Source organism: Trachypithecus francoisi, unplaced genomic scaffold, assembly GCF_009764315.1.
Source record: "Trachypithecus francoisi isolate TF-2019V2 unplaced genomic scaffold, Tfra_2.0 Lachesis_group4, whole genome shotgun sequence".
Lineage (NCBI taxonomy): Eukaryota > Metazoa > Chordata > Mammalia > Primates > Cercopithecidae > Trachypithecus > Trachypithecus francoisi.
In genome coordinates, this window is record NW_022681469.1 from 132,134,306 (window position 1) to 132,151,598 (window position 17,293).

General features: G+C 37.0%; 1 protein-coding gene and 1 long non-coding RNA gene across 2 annotated transcripts in view; one reads left to right on the top strand and one right to left on the bottom strand.

Annotated features, from left to right (window-relative positions):
* Positions 1–17,293, top strand: part of GPR141 (G protein-coupled receptor 141) — a 160,689-nt gene that overhangs the window by 106,391 nt on the left and 37,005 nt on the right. The gene's annotated exons all lie outside the window — the stretch shown is intronic.
* The window catches only part of LOC117073122, a 64,419-nt gene that overhangs the window by 24,363 nt on the left and 22,763 nt on the right, over positions 1–17,293 (bottom strand). The window contains exon 2 of the long non-coding RNA XR_004433120.1: positions 43–232. This is a non-coding gene — a long non-coding RNA (uncharacterized LOC117073122). The remainder of the gene's footprint in view (positions 1–42; positions 233–17,293) is intronic.

The following is a 17,293-nucleotide window of genomic DNA, read 5'->3' on the forward strand; positions in this document are numbered from 1 at the left end:
TTCCTTGATATGATGTTAAAACCACACAATGTGATCACTCACCTGAACTGTGCTTCTTAAGAAGGTGCTTTCTGGTGTGGACAATTGTTCAATTTGGTGTTCCTTTGGCAGGATGATAAATTAAGGGCTTTATTTAGTCATCTTGCTCCTCCTTCTCTCATTCTTGATTGAATGTATCCATGCTCTGGGATGCTCCCAAAGTGTTAAGATATACAGTGCCCTCAGCTGTGAACTGGGATCAGAAAAATTGACTTTTATTTTTCCCTCATGTATAACTAAATCTGTCAGTTCCTTCAATTATAAATGTTGACAAAAAGGGAGAATTGTATGAGAGAAACCAGTGACTCCGTCACCAGTAGGAATCACAGATCACTTGACATTACACTGCAACTGTGGCACATTCTTAGAATACCATTTATGCAAATCATTTCAATATTACAGTGACCATTAAACCTGTCACTAGGTACTGTATTTACTATACTAATAAAGAAACACATATATTAATATTAAAATAAATATATACAGTGCCCTAAAAAGGCCATCTTTGGAATTGGAGAAACCTCCAGCTGTAGTGGATTTGAGATGGTCCTTTTGGGTGCCAGTTCTGGTTAAGAAAGGAGGAAGGACTGAGAATTTCAGAGCCAGGGCATTTCAATGCTTTCTAGTCAGGCTACCTCACTGGGTTCTGTTCCTTCCCTGTAAAATAATGTATATCGATTTGATAGAGCCTTTTTTTAAGGTCAGTTCTCTTCACATTCAACCCTGATCCCAGAAAAGTTTTGAAAATCAAGTTAAGAATGATTAAATAGCTATCTACAAAACAAGGATTATTCGACGACTACTCTCAGAAAATCATGTATAGTTAGATCATCATTGAATGTATTGAATTAATTGAACAAATATGTGCAAGGCATTATTCTGAGCACTGGGAAATAACAATAAACAATAGAGTTAGGGCCATGTGGAATAGATCGTTAGAAAAGTGTTAGCTAAATCAGCAACAGCTAATTCTCAAACCTGTTTACCCTCTCTTTTTACACTGATCAAGACTATAAAATGCCGGGGGGGGTGCCCTATTTGATTTAAAAGTATAGTGGCTAAGTCCACTAAGATACTGGAGACAGAATATCTCAGCAGAAGGCAGACAAGAAACCCATGCCAAGTAATAGGGCAATGAAAACATCTGGTGGAAAAGTCACATGCAAAGAATTCAAAAAGAACAATGCGATAGTGCTTGAGCAGTTTCCTAACACTGTGGTAGTCAAAGCAGGCTTCCCCAAGTATGTGCCATTAATACTGAGAATGGAATGACCAGGGACAGCCCCACATGTGGAAGTGAGAAAAGCACTCCAGGCAGAGAAACCCACAGGTGCAAAGAACACAATGCACAAAGAGCTGGGTGGGCTCCAAGAGCAGAATAAAATCCAACGGATAGAGCGTGCCATGGTATGAATAATTGTCCTGCATATAAAAGGAGGATGTTGTAGGCCAGCATAAATCTCTCTCTGTAGTCATTACAGATCCCTTCTTAGTGTCTAATCTCAAGCTCTCTTGCTGCACTTAAAATCATTTGTCATTTTGTTAGATGTAGAGAACACTCTTACAGGGCAGGGTATGCATTTACGAATGTGTGGAGACTAATATCCACAGCTTTCGACCATCCAAGACTTTTGTGTGCCAACTATGATTTCATTATTTGAGACTATATCTAGACTAGAAAATAAATGCCAGATAATATGTTTTTTTTAACATGCTTGTTTTCTTGGTCCTATGGATGCTCAGAAATGCTGCCTTGGATCACCTTCCTCTGGGGGAGGAGTGAGAGAGACAGAATGGCCTTTGTGGGCCTTCATCTCTCATCTGCAAAGTGGAAGACAGGGATGGGATAACCTATCTGGACTCTTCTCATTTGAAATCTCATGTTTCAGTGGAACAAAGGTCTATTGTACCATTGCTGGGAAATCTCTGTTCTGTGGTTCCCCCTCAGGCTACCTCTCTGGGTTCTGTTTCTTCCCTGTAAAATACTTTAGCAACAGAACCCAGAGAGTCAGCCTGAGTGGAAAGCACTGAAATGCCCTGGCTCTGAGATTCTCAGTTGATCATCCTTTCTTAATAAGCTCTGCCACCCAACATGACCATCTCAGATCCACTACAGCTGGAGGGTTTTCCAAATTCCAAAGATGGCCTTTTTAGGGCACTGTATATCTTAACACTTTGAAGGTATCCCAGAGCATGGATACATTCAATCAAGAGAGAGTGAGACAGAGTGAGACATGCACATACACGGAGAAGGAAAGATGAATAAAGACATACTGTAAGAATGCAGGTGCCTAGTGTGAAGAGCCTACACACCACTCCCAGTTTCTTGGATGGTTAAGACTCTGGGGTTTTTTTTAGATCAAACAGGGCACCAAGCCTGGCATCTCAAGTTTTTGGCTAATGACTTTTGAGTGTAAACAGGTTTGGAAATTAGCAGTTGCAGATTTTGTTACCACTTTCCTAAGAATACTTCACGGTGGCAGTTTAAGAACTCTAGAGAAGAAAAATGACCTCCACCCATTCTTCCAGGAGCAGATATTAGGAGTAATATCCCAGCAATGGCCATTTCAAATGGCACTTCCACGGAAAAGGAGAAGTGGGCAAGTTGGTGACATCTCCAGCAGCATTTGCTTTGGACTTCTGAGGACAGATTGACTTTGTCTTCTAAAATGAAATTAGGTTAATCATTTATATTAATGTCTTAATTTAACAGTTCAGAGGGGGAAAATAATTATATTTAAAGAATTTTAATTCTCTGGGATTTAAAAATATACTTCTACTTAAAGATTAAGTTCCAACTCAAAAATTAATTTCCAGATAGCAAAAAGAAAAAGGTGGAAAAGGAAGCCATAGATTGTTAATGTGTCTGCCAGAGACTGTCTCAAATCCTTGCCATGTGTAGTGTCCATCATGGTGCAGTGGAAATGAAGACTTGGAACACAAACCCTGGTTTTCATCTTTATCTTCTCCCTAAGTAGCCCTGTGGCCTTGTGGTAAATTCCCAAACTCTGAATTGGGGTGGGCTTTTCTCTTAAATAAGAGAATTGTACTATTCTGGAGTAAATTATTTCTAAGCTCTCACATTAAGGAATTGTTAGTTTTCTTTAAAATCTTGGCACTACCCAAGAAAAAAGTGCTAAATTCTGAGTATAGTAAGAAATTATATGAAACACCTGCATTCTTCTAGCTGTGTTGCAAACGCAATATGTATAGAGTTTAGTACTTTGAAATCCTAGTATCATCAATGCAAACAGTTAAAGTATGTGTTGGTCATAGTTCCAAATCGTAGCTGATTTTTACTTTTATACTCCACTGTTGGTCATATCTAACTTATTTCTTAGTTTATCCTTTGTTAGACAAGCAACCCCTAAATATAGTACGGTTTCTATGGGAACATACATTCTCCTGAAGATTCCAGGAACACATTTTATCTGAAAAATAAGGAACTGTCAGATAATACGTCCAAATTCAGGACTATAACCCGGGTTTTATATTTTTGAATGAATTTCATTTAAGTAGATTGTTTAAAATTAGTTGAAAATTTGGTTTCATGTGAAATTTTCCAACTGAGTTGAATTGGTACATATTTGATTTTGATAATAAGAATTGAAATCTTATCTTTTATTGGGAGCTTTTTTTGAAATAATTAAGCATATGGCTTCATAACATTTGGATTCTGCTGTTTTACATCTCTGTGGCTGCAAGTACTGTTGGATGATTGTGGAGCAGATGGCACAGGTGGGGACAATACTTACTCTTTTCCAAAGCAAATGAGAACTTTATCAGTTGTTACCTAAACGTAGGCCATAACGCACTTGCATTATGCATTTTCATCCTTTGGAATTCCTATAGTTGAGCAGTAATATGGTTTGGTGCTGAGTTTGCCTGTAACTGCTAGTTCCTTCCATCTGTAGGGTGTAGTTACCCAATACTTCCTCAAAATCATGCTTTGATGTCTTAGCACAGCTACAGATGACTGTGAAGTTAGGCAGAAAGTGAGACGGTTGATACATGAAACTTAAAAACTTTTGAGGAAAACAACCTTCGTTGTTGAAGTTACATCACCAGAGGATTGGACTTCAAAGAAAACCGTATGTCCAAATGGCAGTTGTTGAGAGAAGGGACATTTGACAATGGAAAATTATAGTTCTAAATATTGGAGGCTTACTGCTGAGAATACAAAAGTCCCACAGGGAGTCATGCCACAGGTCGTTTTCATTCTGAATGTGAAACATTTGGGGCAACACATAAATACAATGAGAAACAGCGCTGAAAAATACCTTTTAAGTGATTCATTTTAATAAGAAATATTTCTGAAAATAAGACATTGAGAGTGAAAATGAAGCATTTACTTATGAGAATATTCTCGAATGTGTTTCACCATTAACTGTAGAGATAAACATTCCTTTGTGGGTGGGATGATTCATCTGGGCTCTCCATTTTCACTGTTCCTCCTTGTGAGCCTTCAGTCTAAAGCTATTCCCTCAGTTCATCATTTTTCACATGGTTTTCAAGACTACTGAGGTTAGCGAAGTCTTGGTTCAGTAAGTTGCTCTCATTGCCTGCCCTGATCATGATTAGTAAATGACTACGGTAAATTATATCATTATAAAAAATAATATTAGGAGTAACATTCCCCTAACATACTGTGAAAAATATCACAGGGTGTACACCCACTGTGATATTAGTAGCAATATCCCCCTAAGACATGAATAATGTCACAGGGTGTACACACCAGGTGTATGCCCATTGTGATATTTGGAGTAATATCCCCCTAAGATATTACAAATAATGTCACAGGCTGTACACAACAGGTGTACACCCACTGTGATATTAGGAGTAATATCCCCCTAAGATACTACGAATAATGTCACATGGTGTACAAACCGAGTGTACACACACTGGAATATTAGGAGTAATATCCCCCTAATATATTACAAATAACAACAACACAGGGTGTACACCATTGGTGATATTAGGAGTAATATCTCACTAAGATATTACCAATAATATTACAGGATGTACACCCACTGTGATATTAGGAGTAATATACAACTAATATATTACTAATAATATTACAGGGTGTACACACAAGGTGTACACAAACTGTGATATTAGAAGTAATAACCCCCTAAGATATTATGAATAATATCACAGGGCATAAACACAAGGTGTACATCCACTGTGATGTTAGAAGTAATATCCCTCTAAGATATTATGAATAATAACACAGGGTGTACACCCACTTTAATATTAGGAGTAATATCCTTCTAAGATGTTACAAATAATTTCACAGGGTGTGCACCCACTGTGATATTAGTAGTAATATCCCCCTAAGATATTATGAATAATATCACAGAGTGTAAACCCAGTGTGATATTAGGAGCAATAACACTGTAAGACATTATGCATAATATCAAAGGGTGTAACCCACTGTTATGTGAGGAGGAATGTCACCTTAAGATATTACGAATGATATTGCAGCGTGTACAGCTACTGTGATGTTAGGAAGAATAGCCCCGCAAGATATTATGAATAATATCACCGAGCATTCACCCACTGAGATAACAGGAGTAATATCCTCCTGAGGTATTACATCTGTTATCACTGGGTGTATACCCACTGTGATATTAGGAGTAATCTCCTCCTGAGATATTACGAATAATATCACTGGGTGTACAACAATTGTGATATTAGGAGTAATATCCTCTTGAGATATCACAAACAGTATCGCCAGGTGTACACCAATGTGATATTAGGAGTAATATCCCCTTGAGATATCACGAATAATAGCACCGGTGTACACCCATTGTGGTAATAGGAATAATCTCCTCCACAGATATCATGAATAATATCGCCAGGTGTACACCCACTGTGAAATTAGGAGTAATATCCCCCTGACATATTATGAATAACATCACCGGTCTACACTTACAATAATATTAGGATTAATATCCCCCTAAGATATCATGAATAATATCACCAGATGTACATCTACAGTGACATTAAGAGGAATATCTTCCTTAGATATTATAAATAATATCACAGGGTGTACACCCACTGTGATATTTGGAGAAATATCCCCCTACAATAATGCAAATAATATCACAGTGCATACACCCACAGTTATATTAGGAGGAATAGCACCCTAAGATATTATGAATAATATCACAGGGTATACACCCACTGTGATATTAGGAAGACAATCCCCCTAAAATATTTCAAATAATATCACCAGATGTACACGCCGGTGTACATTTACTGTGATATTAGGAGTAACATCCTTCTAAGATATTATGAATAATATTAATGGGTGTGCACACCAGGTGTACACCCACTGTGATATTAAGAGTAATATCACTTAAGATGTTATTCCTAATATCACCGGGTGTACACCCACTGTGATATTAGGAGGCATATCCCCCTAAGATATTACAAATAATATCACCAGGAGTAAATCCAGTGTGATATTAGAAGGAATACCCTTCTAAAATATTACGAATAACATCTCCAGGTGTACACCAACTGTGATATTAGGAGGAATATACCTCTGAAATATTAGATATAATATCATAGGGTGTACACCTTCTGTGATACCAGGAATATCCCCCTAAGCTATTATGAATAATATCACTGAGTGTACACCCACTGTGATATTAGGAGGAATATCCCCATAAGATATAATGAATAATATCACAGGGTGTACACCCACTGTGATAGTTGGAAGAATATCCTCCAAAGATATTAGGAATAATATCACAGAGTGCACACCCTCTGTGATGTTAGGAAAAATATCCCCCTAAGATATTACAAATAACATCACAGGGTGTACATCCACTGTGATATTAGGAGGAATATCTCCCTAAGATATTAAGAATAATATCACAGGCTGTATAGTCATTGTGATATTAAGAATATTCATGTAAGGTATTATGAATAATATCACAAGGTGTATGCACATTGTGATATTAGGAAAATATTCCCCTAAGATATTAAGAATAATATCACAGAGTGTACACCCACTGTTATATTAGAAGGAATGTCCTCCTAAGATATTACGAATAATATCACAGAGTGTACGCTCACTGTGATATTAGGAGGAATATACCCCTAAGGTATTATGAATAATATCACAAGATGCACACCCACTCTAATATTAGGAGGAATATCCTCCTATGATATTATGAATAATATTATGGTGGGTACAACCGCTGTGATATTAGGAGAAATATCACTTTCAGATATTACTAATAATTTCACAGGTTGTACACACACTGTGATATTAGAAGAAATATCCCCCAAAATATTACAAATAATATTGCAGCACGTACACCCCAGGTGTACACACCCTGTGACATTAGGAGTAATTTCTCCCTAAGATATTAGAAATAATATCACCGGGTGTACACACACTGTGATATTAGATGTATTATCCATCTGAGATATTACATATAATATCACTGGGTGTACACCCAGTATGATATTAGGAGTAATATCCTTCTGAGATATTAAGAATAATATCACCGCGTGTATACATGCTGCTATATTATAAGTAAAATCCCTCTGACATATTACAAATACTATCACTGGGTGTACACCCACTGTGATATTAGGAGTACTATCCTCCTGATATTATAAATAATATTACCGGGTGTACACCCACTGTGGTATTAGGAGTAATATCCCTGTAAGATATTACGAATAATATAAGCAGGTGTACATTCACTGTGATATTAGGAGAAATATCCCCCTAAGATAATATGAATAGTATCACAGGGTGTACACCCACAGTGTTATTAGGAGGAATATCCCCCAAGATATTACAAATAATATCACAGGTTGTACACTCACGGTGATATTAGGAGGAATATCTTCCTAAGATATTCCAAAGAATATTTCAGGGGGTACACCCACTGTAATATTAGGATAAATATTCCCTGAGGATGTTATGAATAATAACACAAGGTTTACACCCACCGGGGTATTATAAGGAATATCCACCTAAGATATTACGAATAATATCACCAGGTGTAAACACCGGGTGTACACCCACTGCCATAGAACCGGGGGTACACCCACGGTGATGTTAGCAGTAATATGCCCCTGAGATATTACTCCTAATATCACTGGGTGTACACATCGGGTGTACATTCACTGTGATATCAGGAGTAATGCCACTCTAAGATATTGTGAATAATATCACCGATTGTACACACTGAGTGTACACCCACTGTGATATCCTAAGATATTACGAATATCATCACTGGGTGTACACTCACTGTGATATTAGGATTAATAGCCTTAAGGCATTACAAATAATATCACCGGATGTACACACTGAGCGTACACCTACTGAAATATTAGGGGTAATATCCCCCTGATATTACAAATAATATCATAGGTTGTCCGCATACTGTGATGTTAGGAGGACTATTCCTCTAAGATATTTTGAAAAACATCATCGGGTTACCCCCTCCATGATATTAGGAGGAATACCTCTCTAAGATATTACAAATAATACCACCAGGTGTACACCCACTGTGATATTAGGAGGAATATCGCCCTAAAATATTACGGATAATATCACAGGGTGTACATTCACTGTGATATTAGAAAAAATATCCCCCTTGGATATTACACATAATATCACAGGGTGTACACCCACTTTGATATTAGGAGGAATATCATCCTATGATATTATGAGTAATATCACCGGGTGTACACACTGGGTGTAAACCTACTGAGACATTAGGAGTAATAGCCCCCTAAGATATTACAAATAATATCATAGGCTGTCCACACACTGTGATATTAGGAGGACTATTCCTCTAAGATATTTTGAAAAACTTCATCGGGTTCCTCCCTCCATGATATTAGGAGGAATACCTCTCTAAGATATTACAAATAATACCACCCAGTGTACACCCACTGTGATATTAGGAGGAAGAGTGCCTTAAGATATTACAAATAATATCACAGGGTGTACACTCACCGTGATATTAGGAAAAATATCCCGCTAATACATTATGAATAATATCACAGGGTGTATACCCACTGTGACATTAAGAGGAATCCCCCCTAGGATATTACAAATAATATCACAGGGTTTACACCCATGGTGATACAAGAAATACTTTCCTAAGATATTACAAATAATATCACAGGGTGTACACTCACTGTGATATTAGGAGGAATATCCCCCTAAGATATTACAAATAATATCACAGGATGTACACCCACTATGATATTAGGAAAAATATCCCCCTAAGATATTACGAATAATATCAGTGTGTACACCCAATGTGATATTAGGGGGAATATTCCTGAAAGATATTATGAATAATATCACAGAGTGTATGCCCACTGTGATATTAGGAGAAAAATCCCCCTGAGATATTACAAATAACATCAGAGGGTGCACACCACTTGTGATATTAGCAGGAATATCCCCCTAATATATTATAAATAATATTACAGGATGTACACCCACCGTCATATTGGGAGAAATTTTCCCCTAAGATATTATGAATAATATCACAGGGTGTACAGCCACTGTGACATGAGGAGGAATATCACCCTAAGATATTCCTTATAATATCACATGGTGTACACCCACTGTGATATCATAAAGAACATTCTTTTAAGATATTATGAATAATATCACAGGGTGTACACTCACTGTGATATCAGGAGAGGAATCCCTGAAGATATTACAGGGTGTACACCCACTGTGATGTTAGGAAGAATATCCCCATAAGATATTATGAATAATATCACCAGGTGTATACCCACTGTGATATTAGAAGTAATATCCCCCTGAGATATTACCAATAATATCACTGGGGTACACCCACAGTGAAATTAGGGGTAATATCCCCCTGAAATATTATGAATAGTATCACGTGTGTACACCCACTGTGACATTAGGAGTAATATGCCCCTAAGGTATTATGAATAGTATCATCAGGTGTACATCCACGGTGATATTAGGAGTAATATCCTCCTAAGATATTATGAATAATATCACCAGGTGTACACCCATGGTGATATTAGGAGTCATATTCTTCTGAGATATAACTAATAACACTGTGTGTACATCCACTAATAACACTGTGTTATTAACACCGTGTATGCATCCTAATAACACTGTGTGTACATCCACTGTGATACTAGAAGTAATAGCCCCCTGAGACATTACTCCTAATATCACCAGGCATATACCCACTTTGATATTAGAAGTAATATTCCTCTAAGATACTACAAATAATATCACTGGGTGTACACCCACTGTGATATGAAAAGGAACATCCTCCTAAGATATTATGAAGAATATCAAATGGTGTAAACCCCGGGAGTACACCCACTGTGATATTGGGAGAAATATCCCCCAAAGATATTATGAATAATGTCACAGGGTGGACACACCAGGTGTACACCGACTGTGATAGGAGGAAGAATATCCTTCTAAGATATTATGAATAATATCATAGGGTCTACACCCCAGGTGTACATGCACTGTGATGTTCAGATGAATATCCTTCTAAGATACTATAAATAATATCACAGGGTGTACACAATGCAGGTACACACACTGTGAGACTAGGATGAATATACCCCTAAGATATTATGAATAATATCGCAAAGTGTACACACCTGGTGTACACCCACTATTATATTAGGTGGAATATCCCCCTAAGATATTATGAATAACATCACAGGGTGTCCACATACTGTGATATTAGGACTAGTATCCCCCAAGAGATTACAAATAATATCACAGGGTCTACTCTCACTGTGATATTTCGAGTAATATTCCCCTGAGATATTGCAAATAATGTCACAGTGTGTACACCAGCTGTGATATTAGGAGTCAAATCCACCTAAGATATTATGAATAATATCATAGTGTGTACATTCACTATAATATTAGCAGTAATATCCACCTAAGGTATTACAAATAATATGACAGGGTGTACACCCACTGTGATGTTAGAAGTAACATCTCCCTAAGTTATTATGAATAATATCACAGTGTGTACACAGCAGGTGTACACCCACTATGATATTAGGGATAATATTCCCCTACGATGATATTATAAATAATATTACAGGTTGTACTCCCACTGTGATATTAAGCAAATTGTAACAGGAAAAGAACAAGTAAGTAGTTTGTGTAGCCATTTGTTTCTGAGTATAATACAGATCCAAAAATGTCTTTACTTGATTTTAATAAGCAAGTATCATCCCAGAAATTACAGGCTTTTGAAAGATAATGTTATGAGTGGTGGTGCAGTCATAGGATAAGGTATTGAGGGATATGAAAAGTGATTGTGTAACTTCTCCCCTCCTTCTGAATTTGTCCTTATGAATTTAAACATTTGTAGGTTTCTGAGAGGCAACTTAAGCAGAATGGGCTCTTGCAAGTTGTGTTTGTGAAATATCTTTATGGACATTATAGAAAGAGAAAGGCCATTGACACTTCAATAACCTATAACATGTCAGAGATTCTGTTAGGTTCTTTGCAGATGTGATCTAACTTCCTTCCCACAAAAATCTTACAAAATAGGCATTATCATTCTCATTTTTATAGCTGAAGAAACAGCTACAGAGTTAAGTATCTGTCTCATGATTCCCACGCTAGTAAGGTGTGGCACTACCTGTCCATTTCCAAATATCACACTGCCTTAGGAGATTTGTTCATATAAACCATGGAACTGGTAAATAATTTAGGTTTTCATTCTTTTGAAATTATTTTAAAAGATCATGTATGCTTAGACTTGAGGATGACCAATATTTTAAAACTGAATCAGTATCATATTTATTGCTTATTAAGTCATAGAAAACTACTCTATTTCACCCAAAAGCTTATAAGCATTACATTTATATATATATACACACAAGCTTCTAAAAAATGCATATTTTAACACATAAAACTTAGATCATTATATCAGTTGTAATTATGTTTTTAAGTTGCCATAAAATCTTATTAAGGGTAGTAAATATGCCAAGTCCAATATAATTTATCACAAACAAAAAGCTTAGTTATTCTAAGAAGATTCTGTAGTAGCAGAGGAAAAACTCTAAGATATTTAGACTTTCACTGTGGAATACCTTTTCACTCTGATACAATCAAACTCCAATGTGGCCAGGTAGGTAGGAAATACATGAAGAAAATGACACAGGTCTTCCCAGAGAGAACATTTTGAGCTGTTGGTGCCTGAGTTTCTCATACTGTCAGAACAAGGTCTGGAAAAGTTATTGTTTGTTTTTAAATAGTTAGATATTTACTAAATAGCTATTGATGCAACCATAATCTTATGGAATGTAACTATGTTTCTGCCCCTATTTACAGCAGAGAGGAAGAGGCAAATAATGTCATCTTGTGGTTGTGGTTTTGCCTTAAGAACCATAACATTTATATGGCTTTTTTTTTTTTTTTTCTGAGATGCAGTCTCACTCTGATGCCCAAGCTGGAATGCAGTGGTGTGATCTTGGCTCACTGCAACCTCTGCCTCTGGGGTTCAAGAGATCCTTCTGCCTCAGCCTCCCGGGTAGCTGGGGCTACAGGAGTGTGCCATCATGCCCAGCTAATTTTTTTTTTTTTTTTTAGTAGAGAGAGAGGTTCACCATATTGGCAAGGCTGGTCTTGAACTCCTGACCTGGCGATCCACCTGCCTTGGGCTCCCAAAGTCCTGGGATTACAGGCATGAGCCACCACACCCTGCCAATTTACTTAACTTTTGAATAGCCCTTTAAGGCAGGCAGTACAACCTTTCTTGTTTCACAGCTGAAGCCCTAAGAAGTCAAGTAACTCATGGCAGGCCCACAGTAACCAAATGACAGAGTTGATGCTTATTTGCAGGGTGGCAGATCGAGAATGCTCTGTCCTTCTGCTACATGATCACTGCCCCTTAAACTCCCACACCTGGAAAATTCAAATAAAAACTAAAAAGAACCCATCTTCAATCCCCAACATTTCACCAAAATCAGTGCAAGAAGAGATTCAGGTCTAAGAAGAAGAAAGGACTGTAGTAAACACATATATTATATGCTACTTTCTGCTCAATAGATATAGGGAGACCCCCTGAAACTATTGCTATGGAATAAAAGATGAAATGCTCCTGATTATTGTAAATACAAAATTGCGTGCAGAATTGTGTAAAGACAATGCCAGGTTGCACTGCCAGAATGAGCCAACAGCGCGTGATGTGCTTCCTCCTGCAGAAAGCCTATGAATGGACATGCAGTCAGGTAGGTTTCACATCACCAAGATTCCTATCCCAGTAAAGCAGATGTTCATAGCTCTGGGAATGGAATGCGACGCTCGTGGAGAGCCTATAAACGGACGCATGAGGGCGCCTGTTCATATGGATAAGATAGGGCTATAAATGCCCTCATCTTGCCGTGGCTCTTCTAGGCCTCTTTAGGGTTAAGGCATACTCCCTTCCGAGAATTTCTGGTCTAACCAGTTGTCTAGCTTCACGTCCTGTTTGTATGGATTGTTTGTAACCAGCTTTTGCTGCAACTGTTATGGCTGATTAATATCTTGCTAATCATACATTATGGAAAGACTGTTTCTGTTTTAAGGCTCTGTTAGAAATTAATGATGCACACACTATGCTGTAAATTCTTATTTCTGTATACTGTACTTCTGCATACAGATGTTATGTTAAAGAATTACTTCATCCCCATGTGACCATCTCATCTCATAATCAAATGACCCTAAATCCCTCACTAACCTACCCCTGCCCTCACTAAACTTAATAAATGCTGGCATATCCAGTGCATTGTTGGCATCATGGGACCAGAAGGCAGTGACCACCCTGGACCCAGCTTTCACTATCTTATGTGTGTCTATTATTTCTCGACCTGCCAATCCACCTGGGAACAAAGAGCGAGCAAATCCGTAATAGTAATATAATTTGTTTAATCCATTCTATCTAGCTAGCTTTCGATCATCTATTTTTCTTTCTATTTATCTATTCTAGCTTTCTTTCTTTTATGGATTCTGACTTTGGTGTTGTCTTTAAAAAGTAATCACCAAACCCAGAGTCATCTAGATCTTTTCCTGTGTTATCTTCTGGTAGTTTTAGACGTTTGTGCTTTACATTTACATATGTGATCTATTTTGAATTAGCTTTTGTGAAGGGTGTAAAATCTGAATCTAGATTCATATTTTTTGCATGTGGAATGTCCAAATGCTCCAGCAACATTTGTTGAAAAGGCTATCATTTTCTCATTGCATTGCATTTTCTTCTTTGTCAAAGATCAATTGACTCTATTTATATGGGTCTATTTCTGGCCTCCCTTTTCCATTGATCTGTTTGCCTATACTTTTGCCAGTACCACACCAACTTAGTTACTATAGCTTTGTAGTATGTCTTAAAGTCAGGCACTCTTCATCCTCCAATTTTGTGTTTCTCCTTCATTGTGCTGGCTATTCTGGGTCTTTTGCCTTTCCACAAAAATTTTGCAATCACTTTATTGATATTCACAAAATAACTTGCTGGAATTTTAATTGGGATTGTGTTGATCCTATACATCAAGTTAGGAAGAACTGATGTCCTGACAATAATGAGTCTGCCTTTCCATAAACATGGAATATCTCTTCTATTACTGGGCTCCTCTTTGATTTCTTTCATCAGCTTTCCTCATGTAGATCTTGCACATATTTTGTTAGATTTACACAAAAGTGTATCATTTTGGGGGGCACAAATGTAAATGTTGTGTTTTTAACTTAAAATTCCACTTTTCATTACTGGTATATAGAAAACAGATTGACTTTGTGTAATACCCATGTATCCTGCAGCCTTGCTGTACTTATCAGTTTTAGGAAGTTTATTTTCCGGTTTATTCTTTCTGACTTTCTACATAGATGACTATGTCATTTGTGAACAAAGGTGGTTTTCATTTCTCCTTCCCCGTCAGTATGCTTTAAAAAAAAATTTGGTTTATTTGGTTAGCTAGGACTTCCAGTATGATGCTGAAAAGAAGTGGTAAGAATACCATCCTTGCCTTGTTCGCAATCTTAGTGGGAAAGTTTCTCTTTTGTTATCATTAAGTGTAATGTTAGCTGTCGGTTTTTTGATAAATATTGTAGGGGAAGCAAAATTTTACGTCTACCCTTGTAAAGTCCCAGGTAAGCCTGAGAATTAAATTGACATAAGAGAGTAATCGGAGAAAAGCATACAAATTGAATTTAAATTTTACATGATGTGGAGTCCTCATAAGGAAATGATGACCCAAAAAAGTGGCAAACTTGTATGCTTTTATATTAGGTTGAACAAAGAGAGGTAGTCATGGAAAAGTAGCTAAATTATGTGGGGAGGCTAATGGAAGGTAGAATTATTTTAACAGGATCTGTTTGCCCAGAATTCTCTGGGTATGACTCTCTATTGAAGAATGTTTCTTTTCTCCTGCTATAGAGGGGGTGTCTTTCCTATGAGTTTTTCTCTTCTATTTTCAGAAAGAAAAGGGAAATATTAGGATGCCTTCCTGCAACTGATGTTTTTTTTTTTTTTTTTTTTTTTTGAGGCGGAGTCTCGCTCTGTCGCCCAGGCTGGAGTGCAGTGGCCGGATCTCAGCTCACTGCAAGCTCCGCCTCCCGGGTTCACGCCATTCTCCTGCCTCAGCCTCCCGAGTAGCTGGGACTACAGGCGCCCGCCACGTCGCCCGGCTAGTTTTTGTATTTTTAGTAGAGACGGGGTTTCACCGTGTTCGCCAGGATGGTCTCGATCTCCTGACCTCGTGATCCGCCCGTCTCGGCCTCCCAAAGTGCTGGGATTACAGGCTTGAGCAACTGATGTTTTTTAAGTGCCTTTAGTCCAAAGTAATACTATGTCAAAGTGGCATATTTTGAGGTGGCATATTATGTCACCCTTCAATATTCCTTATCTAGTGTCTCTATTCCTAGTTTATTGACAGCTTGATTGTGAAAGCATCTTGAATTTTATAATATGATTTTTATGTATCCATTGATACGATCATGTGACTTTTCTTTTTTAGATTGTTGATGTGATGAATTACATTAATTAATTTTTGAATGTTGAACCAGTTGCCCATCAGGGATAAATCTCACTATGGGTGTGATATATAATTCTTGTTATTCATTGCTGGACTTGATTTGTTAATATTTTGTTGAGGACTTTTGCATCTATTATCATGAGAGATACTGGACTGTAGTTTTGTTTACTTGCAGTGCCTTTGTCTGGTTTGAATATTATGGTGATATTGATCTCATACAATGAGTTAGGAAGTATTCCCTCTGTTTCTATATTCTGGAAGAGATTGTAGAGAATTGGTATAATTTCTTCCTTAAATGTATGGTAAAATTTAACAGTGAACCCATCTGGGCCTAGTGCTCTCTGTTTTGAAAGGTTATTAATTATTGATTCAGCTTCTGTAATAGATATGTCTATTTAGATTGTCTGTTTCTTCTTGCATTGGCAGATAGTGTCTTTCAAGGATTTGATCCCTTTCATCTACCTTATCAAATTTGTGTTCATGCAGTTGATTATAATATTTCTTGATTATCCTTTTATTGTCCATGGGATCTCTAGTGGTGTCTCCTGTTTCACTTCTGATATGAAGAATTTTTTTTTGATTGGCCTAGCTAGAAGCTTACCTATTTTCTAGGTCTTTTCAGAGAATGAGCACTGGGTTTCATTGACTTTTTCCTATTGATTTCCTATCTTCAATTGTGTTGATTTGTGTTCTGATTTTTATTTTTTCTTCTGATTACCTTGAATTTAATTTGCTTTTCCTTTTCTAGTTTCCTAAGGTAGAAGCTTAGATGATTGATATTAGATCTCTCTTCTTTTTTAATATATACATTCAATGCTATAAATTTCCATTTAAGCACTGCTTCTCCTGCACCCCTCAAACATGTATAAGTTGTGTTTTCATTTTAACTTAGTTCAAATTTTTAAAAATTTTTGAAATTTCTCTTTTGACTCTTGTTATTTTTGTTTGATTTCCATGTAGTTGAGGATTTTCCAATTATCTTTCTGTTATTGATTTCTAGTTTAATTTCATTGTGATATACAGCAGATATTATATGACATTTCTATTCTCTTAGATCTCTTAAAGTGTGCTTTATGGCCAAAGAATGTGGTCTATTTTGGTTAATATTTCACATGAGCTTGAGAAGAAAGTGTATTCAGCTGGTGTTGTAGAGAGTTACAGATGTCCAGATGATTGAGGATGCTGTTGAGTAAAACTATGTTCTTGCTGATTTTCTGCCTGCTGGATCTGT